At 36.2% G+C, this 25,178-nt stretch overlaps 1 long non-coding RNA gene across 2 annotated transcripts in view; it reads left to right on the forward strand.

Moving 5' to 3' along the window:
• The window catches only part of LOC129146746 (uncharacterized), a 421,527-nt gene that overhangs the window by 113,857 nt on the left and 282,492 nt on the right, over positions 1–25,178 (forward strand). For both annotated transcript variants that reach the window (XR_008553891.1, XR_008553890.1), the window contains exon 2: positions 14,008–14,060. This is a non-coding gene — a long non-coding RNA (uncharacterized LOC129146746). The remainder of the gene's footprint in view (positions 1–14,007; positions 14,061–25,178) is intronic.

Consider the following 25,178-nt stretch of genomic DNA (forward strand, 5'->3'; position numbering starts at 1 on the left):
CTGTGACAGAGAGCAGATCAGTAGTTTATTAGGGCAGGATGGAGGTGTAGGGAATGAATGGCATGAGGACTGATAGAGCTGTTGTATTTATTGAGAGTGGTGATTATATCTTGTCTAAAATTACAAAAATCACTTAAAATTATGTAAGTTTATTATAGGTAATAATTTATTTAAAAAGTCTTAAAGTCATAAAGTTTTTTCATAATCTCTCTTTCTCAGTATATGTAATGTCCACAGTATGGCTTGTCTGGTTGTTGACTAACTTTCTGCCTTCCCACTTGTCTTTCTCTCCCCCTTTCCACCATTTTATTTTCTAACAAATCTCATTAAATGTTGATGACATTATTTCTTGAAACAACATTTTTTTTATTTAAACAACTTATTTTTTTTCAAGATCCAAATTTCACACTTTTTTATTCTCCCTGGTATGTATGCTTCTAATTCATTGCTCTTGTCATAATTATTTACTAGCTGCTGTTGTCTTTAGGTTATTTTGCAGTTAGTTTTCTGAGGTCTTGAAATATATTATTAGCTCCTATTTCCTCTACCATATGTATTTTAAAGCTATGTCTTCTAGACATTGCTATATTTGCAACTTATGACTTTTGCATGTAGCATTCTTATTCTTTTTAATTCAACATACTTTTTAAATGTCATGATCACAATGTTTAATAGAATATTGAAGTAAGACAGTGGAAGGATATTCCAGTGTTTTATTCCTTCTAAAGTCATATCAAAATAAGAATAAATCAGTCTCCTCCTCAACAATTTGTTAAAAATCAGCTTTATTAAGCCACAATTTAAATACAAGTTAGTATTACTTCTTTAAGTGGGTAAGTCAATAGGCATTTGCTTTTTTCCAGTTTAGAAATTTATAATGGATTTTGAAAAAAAATATATAAACCTAGCTTGTATTATAAAAAAGTTTCATTACACTGGTGAATACTTAAGACTGAAAACTGGGCTATGTGGGAAACACATGTTTAACTTTTTAAGAAACTGTTAAATAATATATAATGTAGGAAATCTATGGAAACCAACATAGAATCAAGGAAAATGAAGAAATCAAGTCTCTGGAAAAAAATGCATGAACAAAATGTGAATTTCATTGAAGAGACAGAAAATATTAAGTATTTTTAAAAAGTCACAAAAGTGAATAATACAATATCTGAACTATCCAGTATAGAAGTCCAACACTGAATCCTTTAATCAATCATTATGTGACTGATTAATTGATAATCATCAGTGAACTCAAAAACAGAGCAGAACTTTTCTAAAACCAGAGAAGCAAAAGGAAAAAAGAATGGAAACAAGTGAAGATAACCTTAAGGATTTATGGAACAGCATTGATATATGTGTCACTGAGGTTGCAGAATAAGAGAGATAAAAGGGGGTCCTCCCCGGTGGCGCAGCGGTTGAGCGCTGGGCTGTGAAGCTGTCTGCAGCCTCTGCAGCGCTAGTTCGATCCCCAACCACTGGTGAGGGTCCCACAAAAAAAGAGAGAGAGAGAGAGAGAGAGAGAGAGACAAAAGGGGCAGAAAGTTAAAAAAAAAAAAAAATCATGACCAAAACTTCCCTAATGGGGAAAGAAACAGGTATCATTATCCAGAAAGCCCAGAAATTTCCAAATAATAAGAATCCACAGAGATCCACATCAAGACAATTAAATTGTCAAAAGTGAAAGAATCTTAACAGCAATCAGACAAAAGAAACTTTGCTATAAACACACAAGAACCTCCATAACCATGAGATTTTCAGGCAGATATTTTGAAGATCAGAAGAAGTCACATTATATATTAAAAGGCTGAAAAGAAAAAAACAAAACTGCTAACCAAGAATACTTTATCCAGCAAACTTCTTTAGAATTAATGGGAAAATGAAGAATTTTCCAGATCATTGAAAATGGAAGTAATCTGTCTTTAGTAGACTGGCCTTAGAATAAGTGTTAACATGAATTCTTCTGAGATGAAATAATGCTACTATGTTTTAGGTAAACAATGAAAGTATGTAACTCACTGGTGAAGGCAAATATATAATTAAATTTACAAAACACTTTAATGTAGTGGTAGTAAGTCACTTATAACTCTAGCATGAAGTTAAAAGGCAAACACATTAAAATTGTCTGTGATGACATTGTTTCTTCATGGATATACAATGTAAAACTGTGAATTGTGACATCAAAAAATAAAATGTGATGGGAATGTATAAATGTAGAGCTTATGTACATATTTTAAATTAACTCAGTTTAAAATAAGCCTTAATTGATGTAAATTGGTTTATGTAAAACTCTACCTAGCCACAAATAAAAAGTTTGCTAGATACACAAGTGATAAAAAGAAATAAATCTAAGCACACCTCTACAGAAGTCATCAAATGATGTAGGATGATATAAGAAGAGAACAAGAGATGAAAACAGCTGGAAAACATTTTATGAAGAAATGGCAATATGTACTTATATTTGTCAATAATTACTTTAATGAAAATGGATCAAATTCTCCAATCAAAATACATGTATTGAGTAACTAAATGAAAAAAATAATAAGACAGAAGACCCAGCTATATGTTACCTGCAATAGCATGATGTCTTCAGATTTAAGGATACATCCAGCATTGGAGTGAAAGTATGGGAAAAAAATAATAGATTCTATGCAAATGTAAGACTAAAGAAAACAGCAAGGCTAAAACCACAACATATAAAATAGACTTTAAAACAAAGATTGTAGTAATAAATATCACTACTTTATTTTTTAAAAAAGATTCATTTTATTTATTTATGCATACAAGACCAGTGGTGCAGGCCAGAGGTGGGGATGGTAAGAGCATTCACCAGAGACAGAGTGAGGAGCAGAACAGGCAGATATACTGAAATATAATGCTGAGGGCAAGAGCAGTGGGCGAGACAGGAGAGGTCTGATGTGCTATGTGGGTCAACTCCCTGGCCGGCGATTGAACTCATGCTGCAGTGGCTGCTAATTGCATCCTAGTGCTGAGATTTAACCCTTTGTGCCACCAGGGAAGCCCGAATATTACTACTTAATGACTAATCAAATGAATTTTCCTAATTCAACAAGATAAATAATAGTTTTTAAATATCTATGTACCCAAAACAAGGATTTCTAAGTATAGCATTCTCTAGGAAGATAAAAAGGGAACAGACTAATTCTATCCTCTGCCTAAAAGTCCACTATCATCAGTCATGTCATGATCCAGATGACTTCTCAAATAGTTGTTTATTTGATGGTTTCTTAAAACAATTGTTTTAGACCCACTCCAAAGGTCTTTGGTTCAATTCGTAGGTCCAAATGAGACATAACTCTGTAATGACTTCTTGGTTCCATTCTAAAAACAACTTCACAGATGTCAGCTTTTCATATTCCTCTTGCAGTCCTTCAATATGGAATGCACATGGAACTTTTCATTCACCTGCCTAAAGGAAACATGACTTCTGCTGTGATAGTCTGTAAACTATTTATTGTAATTAATGAAAACAGGCTTGTAATTGGGAGAACTATCACTGTGCTTATATATAGGAGCAAAAATATGCCTCCTCAAAGTATGTCCATGTCAAAAATTTGATTTTATGTGAGGGTCTCTGAAGGCTGGGTAGATGTTACTTTTGAAAAAGATAATTACATGTAAACTTCTGTAAGAAATGTACCTGCAGGGCCTAAACTTACTTTTTTTCAGTTGAAAAAGGAGAACTTAAATCTGCTTAACTTTACCTATTATGATGCATTCACTAAAAAGTGAGATTAATTAATTTATTAGTCTTGCCATGGACAGGCTAAATGGAGAACTGAGGGCAATATTTGCCCTTGCACTATTCCCAAAATCATGAAATTTTAAATGTTTGCTAGTGATATTTTCTTTATTCTGATCTCATATCTCTTCTTCAATATATTCTATTTTATTTTTGCTGTTTACTAAGGAGTATTAGATATTTGGAATATAGCAATTAACATGGCAAAATGATCTCTTGATAGGAAAAATTCAGTGTGTATTGATATAGGAACATAAACTAATGTGTATTGATTAACACATTAGTTAACACATTAGTTAACACATTAACAGTGTGTATTGATATAGGAACATAAACTAATGTGTGTATTGATATAGGAACATAAACTAACTTTTTTCTAAGAAGGCATTTGCATGGAGGCGTAAAAGAGGTATCTATGTTAAAAAAATAGATCAAAGAAAGAATATGATAAATAATAATGAAAAGAAAAAAGAAAGCTTGGGAAAAGATAATAGTGTTCTAGCAGCTGAAATAATCCTAAAGAGCAAGGTGAGGAGAGACAAAAAGTAGTAATTAAGGGAAAGAATGGTTTCAGTTTAGGAAATTAGGATGGGGAGAAGGTGAGCGTCAGATCAAGCAGGAAATGATTTTGGATCATGTTCTAAGACAATTAAGAAGTCTTTCTATGTTTTCTAAGAATTTAGAAAACTTAAATAAGAGACCAGGAAAAAGACTAATCAATACAAAGTAAAAATCAAAATCAACAAGCAACTGTAAACCAGAGACACACTATGGGAAGGACTAGAGTCAAAATAAGTGGGGGTGCAATTATATGGGGAATATAACCATAATGAAAATACATACATTGTGCAAAGATGAAAAATGATGTAAGAATTATATAAAATAAAATATTTTAAAAAAGAAGTCTTTGAAGTAATTTGAACAAAAGAGAAGAATTAAAATTTCCAAAAACTTGTGTGAAGAATAGAGTCAAAACGAAATGGTGCCTTTAAAAAATATGATGAAATATGGCCTCCCCTGTTGGCGCAGGCTGTTGTCTGCAGCCTCTGCAGCACAGGTTCGATCCAGGCCAGCCAGAGAGGGTCCCGTGTGGTGCTGCAGACCTCTCCTGTCTCGCCGCTGCTCCCCTCAGCAGTGCATTTCATAAGTCTTCCTGTTACGCTCCCTGCTCTGGCTCTGGTGAATCCTCTCACCCTCCCGTGCATCTGGCCTGTGCCCCGGTTCTTGTATAAATAAATAACTAAACAAATCTTTAAAAACATATTTTTAAAAATATAATGAAATAAGCATCAGATAGATTCAAGTGAAAAGGCGCTACCTTAAATCTGCTTAAGGATCATGCACATGTTGCTTTGCTTTTCCTGATGACCACCTATGACTGATCTTTCCCACTCCTCAACATCCTTTGTCTCTACATAGAGGTATTTAAGGTGGTGACTTAAGCCCTTTTGGTGTTACTCAATGTATACAGGAGATATGCATGCTGTTATTAAAGTTCTTTTTTTTTTTTCTGTCCTTTTTTCTTATTTTCTCTTGTCATCTATCTGGTATTTATTTCATTATTTACCGGCCTAGACAAACCTGGAGGAATAGGGGGACATTTCCTTTCAGTGCTGACACAAATTAAGGATAAAATATTATATTGTGGTGACAGTAGAGATATACATTGAAGTTTGAAAATAGAATTTAAGGATAAAAATGGGCTTACCAAGCTGGATAAGTAGATAGTAGTGGGTGGCAATGACAAGAAGTAGTAGTCTATAAGGCAAGTAGTCTATCACTGTGAATTCAAGTGATGTCATAAAGGAAAATCTGACTCATTTCCTTCTAAGACTTAATTAAAAGGCCAAAACAGTACATAGTAATAGTAAAAATATGGAAAATGTAAAGAGAGAAAGGTGGATCATACTTGCTCAAGCTCACAAGTAGTTTTAATGTATTGTAAATGGTAGTGCATTTACTATCAAGATTGCCAATTATTTGCTAAGGTCACCTTTATTGATCTTTTAAGAGAAATAGAAATTGAAATAATGTTTTCATAATTTTATATGTGAGAAATTTTTCCTGTATAAAGTCTTTAGTTACACATGCTAAAAGACAAAATTCACCTGGGTAAATGTAAAGATTTTATTGGCTATATTAAATGATTCATGCATCAAGAAACATCCCATGTAGCAAGTAGAAAGACTAGGCAGAGACTTAGACAAAGGTTTTTATAGTCAGAAAGAGGGTAAGACAAGATTTTAGCAAAGCCACCTTCCCTCAGGGAAAGGCAGGGGGTTTTATCCTACCAGTTTACCCTCACTGCTGTTAACCAGGAAACTAGTTTGATTGAAATTAGAATTTAACTTTTAAGAAAGCCAGAATCCACAGTTAATTAACTATTGAGTCTTGGTGAGCCATGCGTGAGTGATTCCATTTGGGATCTATTGTTTCTTTTTTTAACAGAGGTAATCCTTCATTGGAGGTAATGTTATATATTATTTCATTTTTTAATTTCCTTGATATTTTCGAATTAAATGGTTTGACTCAAAACTGTCTTTATGCATTCTTGTCAATGACCTCATTGTTTCTGTGTGGATTTATGTAGTTTAAAAAGAAAAAATGGAAAGAAACCAAGAGAGATAAATATGTCAATAAGTGTACAGTAAAGATTTTATTGCCACTTGTTTCAGAGGAGTCCACATAAAACAGAGTATTATTCCAAATGCACAGAAATAAATCTTTATAACAAGAGTGCATGCATAAACTGCTAAGAAATAGAACACGCATTTGTTCTGTTTATCAGTTCTTTAAAGAAAGTTATTGAGCCTTAAACTCATAATTATTGTTTTATTTTATGAAGGATAGATATAACTTGAGTTCTCCTTCATTAAGATAAACTTTGATATTAAGTCAGTTACTATCACTTGATGTATGACATACATGATACTCCAAAACCTTTCCCAAAACAAATTTAGCAATATTTACTTGCATTTAATCCTAAAATATTCAGTGCATTTTTTTCAAAACAACTGAACTCTCCTATGTGATTTGTGATTGCATATTTGCTTAAAAAGCATAGGAGAGATTATAGGATGTGACTGAATAATTCTTATTGATTTTTTACACATATAAAAACTGCAGAATTATTAGAAATTCCACTCATAGCTCATCTTGGGTTGAACTTTGACTATGTAAAACCACAATGGTCAAATGTGGACAGAGTTTATAGACTACAAATGATTATTTTAAAAAGTTGAGTTTGTGGGCTGTCATTCATGGGTCCTAGAAAGGTATATCTTACATACATGAATAAAACAGGAAATATAATTGATTTAAAATACCACAGCTAAGCCTCCATAATCAATTCTCTATACACTCTATTTTGCTGTTTCAGATATGAGCTTGGTTGTTTTCTGGATGGGAGAAAACCAAGAACTGTAGATGTGCAATATCATTTGACATGGAATGTTGTCTCAAATTTTTGAGAATTTTGCTTAATGAGATAAGAAAGGAGATCATTTTCTTTTAAATTAATAGGTGTAGATAACCCATTGAACAGAAGTATGGACAGTTTTTATTCTATGAAATGATTAACAAGCAGAGGCCCTATGTTACACATCCTCATTTTCCTTTAAAAAAAAATGAAACAGGCCCCCAAATAGCATAATTTATGCTGGGTTTTACCAAAGCTTAATTCCTAACTTAATTGCAATTTCCATTTCCTTAAAAATATATTTAACCAATTAGGATTTTCTGGTTAGTACTGTTGAAATAAATTGCATAAGACTCACTTCAGGCTTTCTATAATAGAAGAGACTTTGCCTGAAGTAATCCTTTTCTTTTGCTAATGAACTTCTCACACCCTCTTTTCAGCCATAAAAACATCCCATTTTGTATACTGTTTTCATCATCTTCTACCTGCTAAATGGGATGCTGACTAACTCATAAATTGTTTTATAAAGCCAATTGTATCTTTTAAATTAATTCAGATAATTGTTATTTAACATCCTTATTACCCAATAAGCAAATGATTACTCAAGTTGAAATTTCTACAGATCTATACATTTTTAAAGTATAATTTAGGGCCTCCTCTGGTGGCACAGTGGTTGAGCACTGGGCTGCAAAGCTACCCGCAACCTCTGTAGTGCTGGTTTGATCCCCGGCCACCAGCAAGGGTCCCACATGGCACAACAGACCGCTCCTGCCACACCCGCTGCTCCCCTCAGCAGTGTATTTCATCAGTCTGCCTGTTCTGTTCCCCGCTCTGGCTCTGGTGAATTTTGTCACCCTCCCGCGATTCTGACTGTACCCAGTGCCTGTTTAAATAATAAATAAATCTTTAAAAAAAGGTATAATTTGTATGTGCATTCACATTTACAGTATTATCTTTTATTTTCCCAATCACAGCAGTGAAATAAAGGCCCTATCCCTTGCCTTTACTATCTAGACTCATGATTGAGACAGAAAAACAAAGAGACATTTAATAATATGTACACTTACTGTGTGCATGGGAGAACAACCCAGGAAAACTGAGCAATTTTCCAAAATGGCCCAAATAATCACCTTAAATAAATTCTTATAACAAAGACAAAGGTGTTGGGGGGCAAAGGTAAGGCCAGTTATGGGAAGTTACCAAGGAAGGCACAATAAGCAGGGGGTGTGGTTGTTAAGCTTCTAGAGAATTAGTTTTCTTCCTCTCCCTGGTACAGAAAGGAAGACTAAATGAGATTTTTTTTATAAATGTTTCCCACAAAGAGGTAAGTTTTCCCTTTTTAGAGTTTTTCATCTGTCTTCTGCATCTTAAAAAATATCTAGTGAAATATCCTTTATGTCAAAGAGGTGTATTTTGAGCTGGCAAATTTTGTTCCCCTTCAACAAGCTCATTTTTCTTTTATTAATTACATGTTAATTCTATTGCTTTTAATTCTCTTCTATTTTCTTTTATTCCACGATTACTAATATTCTGATTTTTTGCTTCCTCCTGGTTTCTTTTAATCATAGATTTGATCGCTATTCTAAGTACATCCAGTATTTCAAACCCATTATGTGGTACTTGATAATCTATTGTAGATTATACCACTTAAAATAAATTGTAATTTCTCATAATTCTGTAAATTTACTGATTTATTCTTCTACTCCTTGTTATATTGGCTGACTATAGAGATGTCTGAAAGGTTCAAAGTACTCTCTTTCACATAGCTGGACATGCTGATACTAACCACCTTCTAGACTATATACCATAGTCTATAGACCAGCAGGGACTGTAGACCTAGTTGTCTTCTCCAAATAGCTGCTTTGGCTTGGCTTTATTTTTGTGTGAATTCTAAGATGGAGTGCTCCAAGAGAACAAATCCCAATATACAAGTGTTTCTCAAGTGTGCATACATTTTACTTGATAATGTTTCATTAGCCAAAGTTAATCACTTGCCAAGCCTAGATCAATGTGAGAATGTGATACTAGAGGATTCAATGGGGATCTCAAAATAACAGTTGACCAAACTCTGAGATTTGGAGATATGGGTTTGGTCAAGTATGTTGATAACTGCTTTAATATATTTATATTAATATTAACAACTGAGAAGAAACAATTTTAAAAGCACAAAAATTGAATTGGGATGATTTTATCATATAGAGATATGTTATGAATCATCTTTTTATTGTATAGTTCATAGGTAAAATGCTGTGAAAATGTCAAATTTTGAAGATTTATTTCTTCAGAAATAAAAGTGATATTCAAGCATTAATTAATCTACAAATTTAAGAGGTAGGGCAACTAGAACACACAATTTTAAGCATCTGCTTTGAGCAGTTTACCTCACCAATGTCTTGGTATTTAATTTTAGCATTTTTGTGGATAGTATTAATTTCCCATATATTTTTTAAAAGATTTATTTATTTATTTATACAAGAACCAGGGTACATGCCAGCTTTGCGGGAGGTTGAGAGGATTCCCTAGAGACCACGAGTAGAGAACAGAACAGGCAGACTGACGAAATACACTGCTGAGGGGAGCAACAGCGAGATAGGAGAGGTCTGCAGCGCCAAGTGGGACCATCGCTGGGGGGCCGGGATCAAATCGGCGCTGCAGAGGCTGCGGACAGCTTCACACCGCTGCGCTCAACCTCCTGCGCCACCAGGGGAAGCCCTCCCATATTTTTCAATAGTTAAGATTCAGAGAAGAGTTTAACAAACTAGCACCTGATAGGCAAAGGAGAACATCCTGAAAATTTATGAAGTCTTGCTGTTCCACTATGTTGCAAGAGAAAATATATGCATTTAATTGAGCTTTTAAGAAAATATAGTTTGAATTGTAAGTAAATTTAGTAAAATGTTTGGAGAAGCCTTGCATGCATCCATCAGCTTCTCCACTGACCTTTACCAGAAGTATGTTTGCTTAGCATTGCTCTTACCTTTTTGATCCTATAAATTATCAGGTGACAATGATGTATAGGTTCTAAGAAGACAGGGGCTAACTTGCAATCTGTTAGGGCACAGAAGGAAACATCCCTTTACCCTCTGAATTCTTCTCTTCTCAAAACACAGTCAGATGGATAGCAAATGAAAAATCAATAACACAGAGAAAATTTGCATGGTTATAAATTTTAAGGAATAATGTAGCAGACCAGGAATATTTATTTTGTGTTTAGGGACCTAGGGAATCAAGAAGAGAAAGGGAGACTTCACATGACAGACAAAAAGGGGCTGACCTCATCCTCATTTCAAGAGTAAAGATAAGGTTCTTAGAGAGGGTGTGTTCACTGATAAACCCGCAACTGGATATGTTGTCCCAAAATGACTACATATTCCAGCTCATGAAAGGGGGGGGGGGGACAGTGATTACATCTCTGATTAGGAAAGGGCAGAAAATTTGGCAAGTGAGTTGACACCATCTTCAATTAGGGAAGAATGGAAGCATCTCCTCAATCTCAAGGGATTTCATTGTTCTTAGCTCAGAATACTCTGCATGCCAGAGCAAGGTATCTTGAAGAAAGCCATTGTGGGAGCCTCTAAATCGAAGTAATTTTTGTAAGGATGTCTAAATTACATGTTTGTTTGTTTTTCTTCCCTTTTTACCTTCTTAATTCTTAATCATGCCCATTTGTAGCCTGGGATTGCCAGTTGTAATATTTTACTGTGCAATGGAATTTTTAAATACTTGCTATTGCAAATTCAGAATAAAATAAAAAATGATATAAAATAAATAAAGAACAAAAAAATACCTCAAAGAAACAGTATCATTGTGACTCTCATTCATATCCCATATGGACTTTCAGAGCTACAGACATTTCTTTTAAATCAAACACATTAATTTCACTTCTATCATATGACAATGTCTGTTCATCTTGTGTTTTGAGTAGTTGAAAATAAAGAATGTAGAATAATTCACAAGTATCTCATTCTTCTAACTCTTAAAAGCTGCATTTAGTGCTTCAAAGAAGAAATTAAACTCTTGGTAAAATAGCTATTCAGGATTTTCAGTTTTTTGACTTTCATGAGTCCATACTACATTGAAGAGACATCTTCAAACTGAAGGTCTGGTGAAATAACACCAGAACTTAAAGTATAAATGATTTTAAAGGCTTTATGAGGAAATCCCAGCAATATGGGACTAGTTTTAAACAAGGGCTTCTGATTGATTTAGTTTGAGATTGAATAGAAATTCCATTGACCTAAGCTTGAAATTGGTATCTCTGAATAGAATGGGGGTGAGAATATGAAACAAATCTTCTCTAAAATTTTGGTAAAATAAAAAACAGGTTCGGTTGGTTATTTGCCTGAATTAAATACTGTTCCACACTGGTGGTAATTCATTTGAGAGAAAGAAGGTTATATTCTTGTAGTTTTGTTTTGATTCCTTTCTGAGCAAATATGCTCTGAGTAAGGCAAAAGGGAAATAGAAAGGAAGACATTGAGTAGGAGAGAAATGTAGATCTTGGTTATTCTCTGGAATCATGTCTTGACTCCATTAATGTACCCTCATGTGACAGAATGTATTTACACAGGTCTAGGTTTGTACTGCTCCCTGCTATTTAGATAAAGTAACAGCAATACTTTATCTGTGCAATCCTATTTTAGCATTTCTAAACATGTAGGTAGTCTTTATTTTACTTTTCAATTTTTTAAAGATTTATTTATTTATTCATACAAGCACTGTGTACAGTCAGAAGTGCGGGGAGGTGAGAGAATTCACCAGAGCCAGAGTGGGGAACAGAACAGGCAGACCGACAAAATATAATGCTGAGGGAAGCAGCGGGCGCAGCAGGAGAGATCTGCGCTCCATATTGGACCCTCGCAGGTGGCCAGGGATCGAACTGGCACTGCAGAGGCTGAGGGCAGCTTTGCAGCCCAGCAATCAATCGCTGCGCCACCAGGGGAGGCCCATGTAGTCTTTATATTCACATTTCCCCATGGGGTAGGATAAGATGAGTATGAGTGTTAAAAATATAATATTAAATGACCTAAAATATGACTGGATGCAATATATTTGCATATAGTAGCTATAAATGTCAAGCTCAGTAAAATTTACTGGAAAAAAATAGAGCTTCATAAGAAATAAATTAGAAAACCTCTTGTTAATAAATTAGTTTATTTACTCTGAAAAAAAATGTTTGGACATAATGAAATAATAGGACAAGAAGGAGAGATAGAAGCAAAGACCTGAAAAGGGTGTTTACCTCCTCATATATGCTAGAACCAAATTTGAACTTGTGCTAATGACTGCCCCAGCTTTTCATAGTGCTTAGAAGAGGATCTATCTTTCTAATCCTTAGTAACTTATGTATGTCTAATTGACTACAAATAGGATTTTTTTTTTGCTACACTAAACTGAGAGATTTCAAAAAATCTTAGTTCTTTAAAAATAGAAAATATTTTTTTAAATGTCAAGTGGCACTTGGAAGATTTTAGAATATTGAAATTTAGGAAAGTAAACATTGACATTCTTTTTCCTACTGCAAGATATTTAACCCAATTAGCCCTCTTTCTATAAAAGAGCAAATCCCAGGTGCAGCGCAGAGCTACTGCAGCCAGTAGCCTTCCTGAAAACACATCTGGCACTAACAGGAGAGCTACATTGTGAAGAGGTATATATAAGATGGCACTCTTAATCTTATTCTATCTATCTGTTATAAAAGAATTGAGCTATATGGTCTCTGATGAAGATGTGCCTGCTCGTTGTCAAGTTTCTCTCCTGAGGGAAATGAATAGATGTGGTAAGACTTATGTCTCCACATGGGTCCCAGGAGAATGTTATGGGCACTTAGTGGTTGAAAGCTAAATTTCTTTTTAAAGGGAACTTCAAAGGACTCTGAACCATATGAGATTTGAAAAAAAAAATTCAGAAAGTTGTTAAACAATTCACTACCATTAAAAGCAAATAATGGCACAATTTATTATGCCATTTATTATAGTCTGTCATCAGATATCTCTGAAAACAAAGAAGTAAGATTTATTTTTTTAATATTGAGGTTGTAAGCTCCTATTTTTTAAAATTGAAAATCAGTAATTTGCCTAAAGATCACATTGTTTCAAATTTTCAAATTCTTTATTTAATGTATAGAAAGTGTTTTGGTCACTGGAATATGAAAGCAGGGAAGGGGACAAGACACACACACATACACACAAAGAAATCATGATGTAAAATATATGTGATAAAATATATAAGAGGTAATATGTAGTATTCATTATATTCCATTGTCAATGAGAAGGAAAATACCTTTTATACTTCCAAAATAACACTGAGTTGGATATATCAAAATAAGCAGTGAAGAGATAGGACTATCAACTATAAGTTTACCTTGCATATGTAATTACTATAAATGTTTGATCTTGACATCTAAACCTAAGCTTCTCATATTCTTATTTACTTCCTGTTATGTAATCAAATTTTAGTGGGTAATGAATTTGGATTTGACATGATAGATACAGGAGGTCTTTTGTGTATACTAACACATAAATTGCATGATAGCATATTATTAACTTTAGTAAATTACAAATTCTAGTAAAGATCAAATTCTGTGAGGCCTATTCAAAATGGTAAATATAGACAAATTTAGTCAAAAAGTATATCGGAAAATAAGGATTTACAGTGATTACAAATTGGTACTGGTAGAAGCAAATGAATACCACTTGTGACAAAAGACTTTCAATATTACAATAAATATACTATTCAATAAATTTTAGATAGAGTTGCTTAAGATTTTAAGTGCTTCTTCAAATTGTCTACCTAATGTCAACTTTCTGGTTTCTTTTAAATTATGCAGAACTTCATAGCAAAGCAAGAACAAAAGAATGAAAAATGAAAAAATTTGAGCAGGTATGCCTATCTCAATATATTTGCTAGATTTATTTCATTGCTAAATTTTATTTGACTGTAAAACTCTTGGATAGCATGAGGGATTCATCAAGGCTTGCTCACATTCCATTGTGATGGTTCCTCTAGGCAGTTTACTCTCCTGTCAAAAATTATAACTTTCTTATGTTTGGGTTACCCACAAAGAACAGCTTTGGAAAACAGATTCCTATTAATAATCTGTGACCACAATAAAACCCATTTAACTTTGTTAAAAGTATAATTTGCAAGAAGTTACAAAAAATAACAACTTAGTATCCAGGTTTTAGTTTCTATTAACTTTTTCAAATAAAATGAAATACATTATTCTTAGGCTGGACCAGGTAATATTCATGATAGTCTGAGACATCTTCTAGTGCTAGAAAATACAGAAATGTTCACACACGTGCGCATACACACACACACACACACACACACACAGAGTTCATTAATGGAAATGGGGCAAACTGAAAGGACTCCCCATGACTAAGCCAGAACAGCTGAACAACAAAATCAATAATATAACATTGTATTATAACGCCAAGGTATAAATTAAATATCCATGAATCTGTAGTAATAATAAGACTTAATTTGCTCATTAAGTAGAAATCTCACCAATAGTGAGGGTGATTTAAAGAGAAAGAGGGAAGTATTTCCTTCTATGTATTGATATTGTACTGATCTAGAGGTGGGAGCAATTGAGATAGAGTGCCTTTAGTTAACAATTAAAATGCAACCACTCTTTCATGAATACATTTATAAACAGACACTGCAAGGCAAGGAAAGATTAAAAATCAGAACTATGCTGAGTGGCCAAGCCCATATTAAAATTAACAAGTGTTTCTGATAACATATTTCTGAAAGCAGTATAAAGATAGGAGCCCTATTAAGACTATCTGAGATACCTTGGACTCCATGCCTATGAGGCCTCTGAAACCTTCTGCAGATTTGGCATCTGCAGCTAGTAATTGTGCCTAGAGAAGCAAAATTGCCCTCCCAGATGAGCTGATGCTGCAAGGGGAGTTCTAACTCCAAATATCACCACTCTCACATTGGCCTCCTGGACCTCATGTTAGTGGTTCATATCCCTCTTCCTCTTTAGTGCCAACTGAATTGCATGCTTATGTTTTTGTAACATGGATTGCCCCCAGTAGATCCATACTGTAGTTGCATGCATTTGACTTGAGTCATAACTGGAAACTCTCACTCCAATGGAGTCAGCACTTTTGAGATCCGAACCGCATAGTGAGCACAGAGGTTGAGCACTGGCTTGCGAAGCTGCCCGCAGCCTCTGCAGCACTGGCTTGATCCCCGGCTGCTCCCGGGCCACTGGAGGAGGGTCCCACATGGCACGCAGACCTCTCCTGCCGCCCACTGCTACCCCCGCCCCGAACAGCATAGTGCATATTTACAGTCACTTAAATGAGTAAATTTAAAGAATATTTCTAATATAGATTAAAAATTGGTGCATGTCCTACAAACCAATAATTTGATAATTTGATAAACCAATAATTTGATCATTTGATTGCATGGACAGAACTGACGTTGTAAAGCCAGTTTCTTGCCTATGGTATTATTATTTCTTACAATATAGTTTTTGAAAATCACACAGAAATTATTTCAAAACTTTATTAGTTTTGTTCCCAGAAAACATGTCACCAATTTTATTTTAAAGACTTTCAAATGAAATATTTCACCCCAAATATAAGTGTTTTACATGTGAATTTAGTGGTAGATAGTAAAACCTAATGAAATAAGATCATGACTTATTAATACTATCTTCCTTTAACATTCTACTTGAAATAAAATTTGTGCCTCAAGAATATGTAAATTCCATGTGAAGATGTATTGTTGAGTTTAGAAAATCACAATGTTAACCTGAGTAAGTATTGGTGTTCCTGAATCAGTTTGTGTTAAAGAATAGCAGTCATCATTCTGTTGAGCACATAGTTAGATGTAATGATTCTCAGAGATCCAGAATCACAGATTATTTCACTCTGTGTTATCCACCAGACTAAACACTTACTATAAGAAAAGTAAGCATAGAGATAATTTATTACATTTTTAAAATGTTTGAAGAATACTGCCTGAAAGCACGCAACATCTAGGTATATAAGAAATTACTCCAAAGCTGAGTTCTTCAGGAAAGTTCTAAAAGGTAAGTGCCTTTTCTTGCTCTAAAAATGTAAATCAACTGTTTTGTGACAGATACGTATTGTCCAGGCAAAACTACATGTGTCTAATTGAACCCGCAGGTGACCAGTTGCAGGTGCAATTGAGTGGCTAATTTGCACTCTTGGCATGAAGTTTCAGCGACTAATTATACATTTAGTTGCTTGGGGGGTGCTATTTAGTTTCTTGTGCAATTTTTATGTGTGTTAAGTGATTGTAGGTTCAAAACTTAAACTCATTTGGTAGGATGCTGTGACTGAAAGGTCAGCTTCAAAATCCAAGAAAATTTGGCCACTGTAGAAATAACTGGGAAAACAATTTGTAGATTACTGGATTTTACAAATTTGTCAACATGTAGAAGAAAACACAATCAAAAGAATAAAAGGATTAAAGAAACCACATGGAATGGCATAATTTCATTTATTGGCAGGCATATAATTTCCTTTCATTTTTATAATTCTAAATATACTAATTACTGTGTAAAAGAATGAATGAATTGGAATAGACTAAGATCTAAGGCACAGCTGAATTCTTTAAGTCAACCTTAGTAAAAGAATAAGAATAAAGTGATAGCTCTATTTTGAGCACTGAAATGTTATAGATGTGGCAACATGAAAATAAGTAGAAGTATGTAGATATTCTGAACATTAATAATAAAAATATATAGAATTACAATCTTTTTCTATTTGCTAGAGAATTTATCAGTTTAGGGAAACCATTCAGCATATGTTTCTCTTGGTACCTAATTATTACTACAAAATGTCTGGATGCTTGAGAAATATTTCCTGTTGATTATCTAAGTAATAAGTAGGTAAATATATAGTCATTATGTAATGAACTTATCTCTTTAACTTGTTTATGCAACTATTTGCAACGGTCATTTAGGAAAAAAAATTCATTGCACTTTGAGTGAAGGTATAATATACTATTCTTTTTTTTTAATATTTATTTATTTATTCATACAAGCACTGGGTACAGTCAGAAGCGCGGGAGGGTGAGAGAATTCACCGGAGCCAGAGTGGGGAGCAGAGCAGGCAGAAGGATTGAGGTACACTGCTGAGGGGAGCAGTGGGCGGCAGGAGAGGTCTGTGCGCCATGTGGGACCTTCCTCCAGTGGCCGGGGAGCAGCCGGGAATCCATCCAGCACTGCAGAGGCTGCAGGCAGCTTCGCAACCCAGCGCTCAACCGCTGTGCCACCAGGGAGGCCTGAAGTTACTATTCTTTAGTCATCTTTAATTTCCTTTTTTAAATTGTGTTTTTCTTATAAATAATTCAAGAGAAAACTATTTGGTTCTGAAATGGATAAATCAATTAATGATTGCCTTGGAATAGTAATGCATTAAATACTCACAAGAAAATGCTAATCAATACTGAGAAACTTATCAATTACCCCATTTAAACTACATAACGGAACAGTAGGTATGTGTTCTATGAGTACAGAATCAACTATCCACAGGTTTACAGACAAAAAATACAATGATATACCTATTTCTAGGGGCTTCTAATTATCTTGAGACATCCTATATAGTTTTTCATACAATAATATTTCATATAATAAATAAAAAAGTCCTAAAGATAACTACTCCTTCAGAATAAGGGAAAAGATGGTTTCCTTCAGTAACCTTTCAAGCCATATTGCAATCCGACAAGCAAATAGGGGTACTCATGCAAATAATGATAATACAAAACAGTTTTTGGAAAACTGCTGTGAAAATATTTTTTTTCATTGTGAGTATGGTTAGGTTTTTGTTTCACCTGTTCCTCCTGTTTAAAGCTTCCTCCACAAAATAAGCATGGCTGCCTGTCCAATACTGTTTTCTCATCTCAACTTTGATTTCATTGAGTATGCACAAAAAAAAACAAAACAAACAAACAAACAAAAAAAAAAAAACCAAGGGCGGTTTAAAAAATATAACTGGGGCGTCCCCTGGTGGCGCAGCTGTTGAGCACTGGGTTGCAAAGCTGCCTGCAGCCTCTGCAGTGCCGTTCGATCCCAGGCCGCAGGGTGAGGGTCCCACATGGTGCACAGACCTCTCATGCCAAGCAGACTGCTCCTCTCAGCAGTGTATTTCGTCAGTCTGCCTGTTCTTTTCCCCGCTCTGGCTCTGGTGAATTCTCTCACCCTCTCGTGCTTCTGACTGTACCAGTGCTTGTATAAATAAATAAATAAATCTTTACAAAAAATTTAAAAAATATATAAAAAAACAAAAAAAATATAACTGTATATGCTTTTTGTAGCCTGGTATTAAAAAAATCCTGATATTACTCTCTGAGGGTAATGATTCTTATGTTCTTTATGCTGTGTTTGACATTTGGAAATTACTCTCTTAATATTTGTTCCTTGAAATTCCTACCCTCAAACTCCACTGACCTTACAACCTTGCTACTATAATATTGAGTCTGAAATACAACAACCTCACTGGAATATTGGATACTTCATAAAGTACTATAATGCCTGATAAATGATAGAAATCAAAATTATTTCTTAAAGTTGATTGAGATATAAATTGGAAATAAAATGTAAAGTTCAAAAATAAAATTGAAGTCTTATCTGAAGCTTGAGTTCTCTTTTTAAACACAAGCAGTTAGTAAATTTGAACTCCTCTGATACAAAGAATCTGTTTTTTATCCTCAGACTGGCATTGCATTAGGAAATACAGCCTTCCTCTGATTCCCCTGTAGAGTGGGTTTTCCAGGAGTCATGGGCTTCAGGAACTCTGAAGTACTTATATACAATGTTGGAGATTTGTTTTATTACAAAAATGAAAAATTGCAATTGTATAATTTTAGAGAGAATTTTATTAATAACTGGTGAGAACCAGGAAAAAGAGGTAGCAACAACTAGGTTAGGTTAACCAGCATATACATAAAAATGTGAGATCATCTGGAAAACATTTAGCAAATAGTTTGAGGGACACCTGAAAAATGATTGACATTTGAATAAACAAAAATTGTAGCCTAAATTAGTACTCTTTGTGTTTTTTGACTTGGGCAACATGGGAATAATGTTGCCATTGCCTATGTAAAGAAGACAAGAAGAGGAAGTGGATCATAAGTGATATAGATGGGTTCAGTTTGGTACATTTCCATTTGAGATGCTGCCAGGTTATCAAATTCATGGAGTACTTTATAGCACTCCACAGAGTACTATGAAGACATAATTGAAAACTATGTGATAAAATATCTGACATAGAAAAATACTTTAGAATAAGGACTATAGGATCATCATCAGAAAGTCTATTGCTCTGAGACAATACATATTTAAAATATAGGAGAAAGTTACTATGCATATAACTGGAAATCAGTTCTTTTTCATCAATATCTGCCTGTTTTCTGAGTACTAGCTCCAGTTAGAGTCTTTCTTTTATAGCCTTTTTTGTACCCAGAGCACAATTCACTATTCTAGAATACTGATGTTTAGAAATACTTGTTTCCTTATTCTTTATGCAGATTTCATTTATTTACAAGTCCAGTTCAGGGTGTTTCATATCTATGGTAGTTGTTTATGCTATCATATAATGACTTTATGTATTTAAATTTTGTTTTACCAATTAAAATTATAAGTGATAGGGACCTTCTTAAATATCTTTGCATCATTTTCTTTTTTAAAAAATTTTTAAAAATTTATTTATACAAGAACTGGGGTACAGGCCAGAGGGGGTGGAGAGAGGATTCACCAGAGACATAATGGGAAACAGAGCAGACAGATTGACTGAAATCGACTGCTGAGATGAGCAGCGGGTGAGGCAGGAGAGGTCTGCTGCACCATGTGGGTCTCTCCCTGGCCGGCAGCAAATTGAACCCGCACTGCAGAGGCTGCGGACAGCCTCACAGGCGGTGCTCAACCCACTGCGCCAATGGGGAGGCCCCTCTTTTTATCATTTTCTTTTTTTTCTGTTTTTTTTTAAAGATTTATTTATTTATCCATATATACAAGAACCAGGGTACAAACCAGATTCATGGGAGGGTGAGAGGGTTCACCAGAGGCAGAGCAGGGAACAGAACAGGCAGACTGACGAAACACACTGCTGAGGGGAGCAGCGGGCACGACAGGAGAGGTCTGTACACCATGTGGGACCCACGCTGGCTGGCTGGGATCAAACCAGTGCTGCAGAGGCTGCGGACAGCTTCACAGCGCAACGCTCAACCACCTGTGCCACCAGGGGAGGCCCTTTGTATCATTTTCTATGACAACAGAGGTCTAAACATCCAATAATCCCCAAGTAAATATTTCTGAATCACAAGAAATATTGAATTGATTGCCTAGAAATAAAAACTTAAAGAATATAGAGAAGGAGATCTTTCCCATATTACATTTTATCTTACACATTTGATTATAACTTGAAAATACATGCGTATCTTTATGAAAATATGCAAGGTGCCTTGTTAATTATTTGGAAAGTATTGCTTGAGAACATTGAGTTTACTATAGACATGATATAACACAGCTTCCACAGAGGCTGACAAGGTAGTAATGGGAACAAAAATATACAGGACTCCTCAATTTTTTTGTATTCTGAAATATAGTCTCCTTCAATAATAGTACTAAAAGACATGTGTAAAATGGAAGGTCTAATGATATCTCCTAAGATGAGGGACTTCACAACTTGTATAGCTTTGTACTGGTTTACTCGGCATTGTCATAAGACATTGTTTCCTTTCTTTACATGGCAAGCTCAGTCTTTCTGTAGTTTGTTCCAGGTCACAAACCACTGAAAGAACAGAATCAAAAGTGTTCTTTGTGCTATTGTCTACAATAAGTGACACTTCCATTTGTGTTTCAAATGGAGGTATAGTTATTAATACAAAGGTGAAAAACATATCTTTTGTAATTATATAATATAATACAAATTATTAAAACACTAAAAAAGGCTATTAAAATTCCTTTTAAAAAATAAATGTGGGGGGTGGATCAACATGGCGGCGAGGAAATGCTGCAAGTAAGATCTCCCATTAAAGAAAAGTTAATAGGGGGCCTCCCCGGTGGCGCAGCGGTTGAGCGCTGGGTTGCGAAGCTGCCCGCAGCCTCTGCGGTGCCGGTTCGATCCCCGGCTGCTCCCCGGCCACTGGAGGAGGGTCCCACATGGCGCGCAGACCTCTCCTGCCGCCCGCTGCTCCGCTCAGCAGTGTACTTGGGTCCTTCTGCCTGCTCTGCTCCCCGCTCTGGCTCTGGTGAATTCTCTCACCCTCCCGCGCTTCTGACTGTACCCAGTGCATGTATAAACAAAACAAACAAATAAATAAATAAATAAAGCATGCCTCTATAAAAAAAAATAAAAAATAAATAAAGAAAATAAAGAAAAGTTAATAGGGAGGAAAAGCGGAAGGTCCCACTGAGAACTGGGACACGGAAGATAAACGGACAACTCCAGAAAACTACCCGAAGAAGAAAGTTGCCATAAAAGAGGACTAGAAGGGAGGAAAGCTCAGAACCCTGCTACCCTCCCCCACCCACAAAGTCGGCACTTTCCGACCAACAGAAAGGAGGAAAAAAAAAAAAAAACTGAAACAACCAACAAGAACAAACTACCATCAAGTGGGACTGTGAGTGGAAAGGAAGTATTTCAGCCACCACACCCCGTGAACTGGAGCTGTGGAGAACCCTGCAGGATTCGCCATGGAGGTGAGCTAACGGCTTCAGGTGCCATTAGAGAAAAACAAAGACTCCCAGAAACCTACACACAGCCCCAGGCCAGCCAGAAAGCTTGTGAGGAAAAGCAGCGTGCTGGAAAAGGATACGTGGATGGCTGCTGCCCAGGTCCCCGCGCTTGCGACCTAGTCTTGCGGGGAGACACGTGGGGGCCCTCACTGAGGTGAATGTCCCTCACTGAGTAATGCAGGCACCCGGACATGGGAGCGGGGTGCAAAAGGCGCCATCTCTGTGGACACTGAACTGGGCTACAGCCTGCATCCTGGACTTGAGGGCTTTGGAACTGAGACCCGGGGCATGAAATTCCGGGCATGGGATCCCCACGATGGTGGGGCACAAGGCAGACACAGCACCCCAAAGCCGTTGAGGCTTTCCCCACCACTCCCACTCTGTTCCTCTGTCCCACAGGGTAAAAAAAAACAGCTCCCCAAGGAAACTAGGAGAGATCTCTGGCGCCACCTAGCGACCTGAAAAAAAAAATCACCAACATCCCATAGAATAGGGATCTTTCTTCAGTGAAGACTGCTTGAAACCAGCAGACGGCTCCCAGAGGAGTCAGAGGTGAGCTGGTAAGTTCGCCCACGCCAGGCCCCTTCTGACCAGAAGTCCAAGCCCAGAGGGGGAGTGGGCACCCATGGCTGGGGCAGACCAGGCGCGTGGAAGAGTGTGCCTGTCTCCGAATCGCCATTTTAGAATAGGAACCATTCTTCAATAAAGACTGCTTGAAACCAGCAGAAGGCTCCTGGAGGAGCCAGAGGTGAGCTGGGAAGTTCGCCCACGCCAGACCCCTTCTGGCCAGCAGTCCCGAGCCCAGAGGGGGAGCGGGCACCCAAGGCCAGGACAGACGGGGCACGCAGGGGAGTGCGTACCAGCATCGCCTTTTTAGAAGAGGGACCTTTCTACAATAAAGACTGCTTGAAACTGGCAGAAGGCTCCAGGAGGAGCCAGAGGTGAGCTGAGAAGTTTGCCCATGCCAGGCCCTTTCAGGCCAGCAGTCCGAACCCAGACGGGGAACGGGCACCCATGGCTGGGGCAGAGCGGGCACACGGAAGAGTGTGCCTGTCTCCAAAGTGCCATTTAGAACTGGGACCTTTCTTCAATAAAGACTGCTTGAATTTGGCAGAAGGCTCCCTGTGGAGCCAGAGGGAGAAGTTTCCCTGCTCAGTCAGAGGTAAGCTGAAGGCCTCCACAAGCCCGGTCCCACCTGGCAGGAAGTCAGAGCCCAAAGGAGGATCCAGAGATCTGGAACCCAGAGTGCAACCCAGCTGCCCCACCTCCAGGGAATTCTGTGACTAAACACAAAAGAAGGAGAGATTCTGTGACAGTGACCATTAACATACTCAAAGTACCACTGCCTCACTAGACTTCTGGCATAACAATTTTTGAGTCGTTTGGATTGCCAGTTTCTGAAACTCCCGAAAGAACACACCAAAAAGATGTCAGCCAGTACCAGGGGCACAGTGTCCCAATGCATAACGCAAATTAGAAGAGAGTCAGCAGGGAAAAGAAAAACTACAAGCAAAGTAGCAATGCCTCAGAAAAAAGACACCACCAAAAAAAAAAAAAAAAAAAACAAACAAACAAACAAACACAAACACACCAGCTTGCAATTACGGTGACTTGGAAGAACTTCTGAGCCTTCCAGAAAAAGAATTTAAAATTGCCATGATGAAAAAACTGATAAAGGTCATTAAAGAAAACAACACTCAGAAGAATGAAATCAAGTCCCTAAAGAGGGAAGCAAAAGAAATGCAGGAGATAAAAGAATTAAATGAGGCACTAAAGAACTCTGGGAAAAACAATGAAAGCAGAATAGATGAAATGGAAGAACAAATAAATGCTCTTGAAGACACAGAAATAAAAAGAACCAAAATAGAAAAGGAAAGAGAAGTACGAAGGAAAAAGACCAAAGAAAGACTTTGAGAACTATCTCACTCCATGAGGAAAGGAAATACAAGAGTTATAGGAATCCCAGAAGGAGAGGAGAGAGGTGTAGGAACAGGGAAAATATTCAAGGAAATAATTGAAGAGAACTTCCCAAACGTGAAGAAGGAGCTGAAAATTGATATACAAGAAGCAAGAACACCAAACTTCCACAACAAAAGGAAAAATACAGCAAGACACATAATAGTAAAGCTCTCAAGAATCCAAGACAAGGAAAAAATAATGAAGCTGACAAGAGGGAAGAAACACATAACATTCAAAGGGAAACCAATCAGACTCACATCAGACTTCTCCGAAGAAACACTACAGGCAAGGAGAGAGTGGAGGGACATAGTCACCAGACTCCAAGAAAACAGATGTCAACCAAGAATACTCTATTCTGCAAAGCTCTCCTTCCTCTATGAAGAAAGAATAAGGACCTTCCCAGACAAACAGAAACTCTGGAATTTCATTATGACTAAATCCCCACTCCAAAAAATACTACAAGGAGTACTAAAGCCAGAATGAACAGAGGGACAAATAACAATGAAAGAAGGCCAAAAAAAAAAAAAAGGTATTAAAAGAATAAATAAATAAAATCAAAGGAAAGACAAACTCAATGGCAAATACAGATGCTAACATATCAATATTAACTCTAAATATAAATGGACTAAACTGTTCAATAAAAAGACACAGAGTTGCAGGCTGGATTAAGAAACAAAACCTAACCTTTTGCTCTCTCCAGGAAACACATTTAGCTACAAAAGATAAACATAGACTCAAAGTTAAAGGATGGAAAACAATTCTACAAGCAAATGGACCAAAAAGAAAGCAGGAACAGCTATACTTATATCAGATAAAACAGATTTCAAACCCAAAGAGGTAAAAAGAGACCCCAATGGTCACTACATTATGATCAAGGGGACAATACTTCAAGAAGAAATAACACTCATTAACATATATTCACCAAACAAAGGAGCACCAAAATATATCAGACAAGTATTATCATCTTTGAAAACAGACATCAGAGAAAACACATACGTAGTGGGAGATTTCAACACACCACTATCAACAATGGATAGATCAACAAGACAAAAAATAAGTAAAGACACTAAAGCTCTAAATAAGGATCTAGAGTGCTTGGGCTTAACAGATATGTAGAGAACACTAAACCCAAAAAAATCTGAGTATACATTTTTCTCAAGCGCACACGGATCATTCTCCAGGATCGATCATATACTGGGGCCCAAGACAAACATCAACAGATACACCAAGATTAAAATCATACCAAGCATCTTTTCTGACCATGAAGGCATCAAACTAGAAATAAACCAAACAAAGAAGGCAAGGAACTCTCC

Source organism: Talpa occidentalis, unplaced genomic scaffold, assembly GCF_014898055.3.
Source record: "Talpa occidentalis isolate TD23 unplaced genomic scaffold, MPIMG_talOcc4v2.1 talOcc4.4, whole genome shotgun sequence".
In the NCBI taxonomy this organism is placed as follows: Eukaryota; Metazoa; Chordata; class Mammalia; order Eulipotyphla; family Talpidae; genus Talpa; species Talpa occidentalis.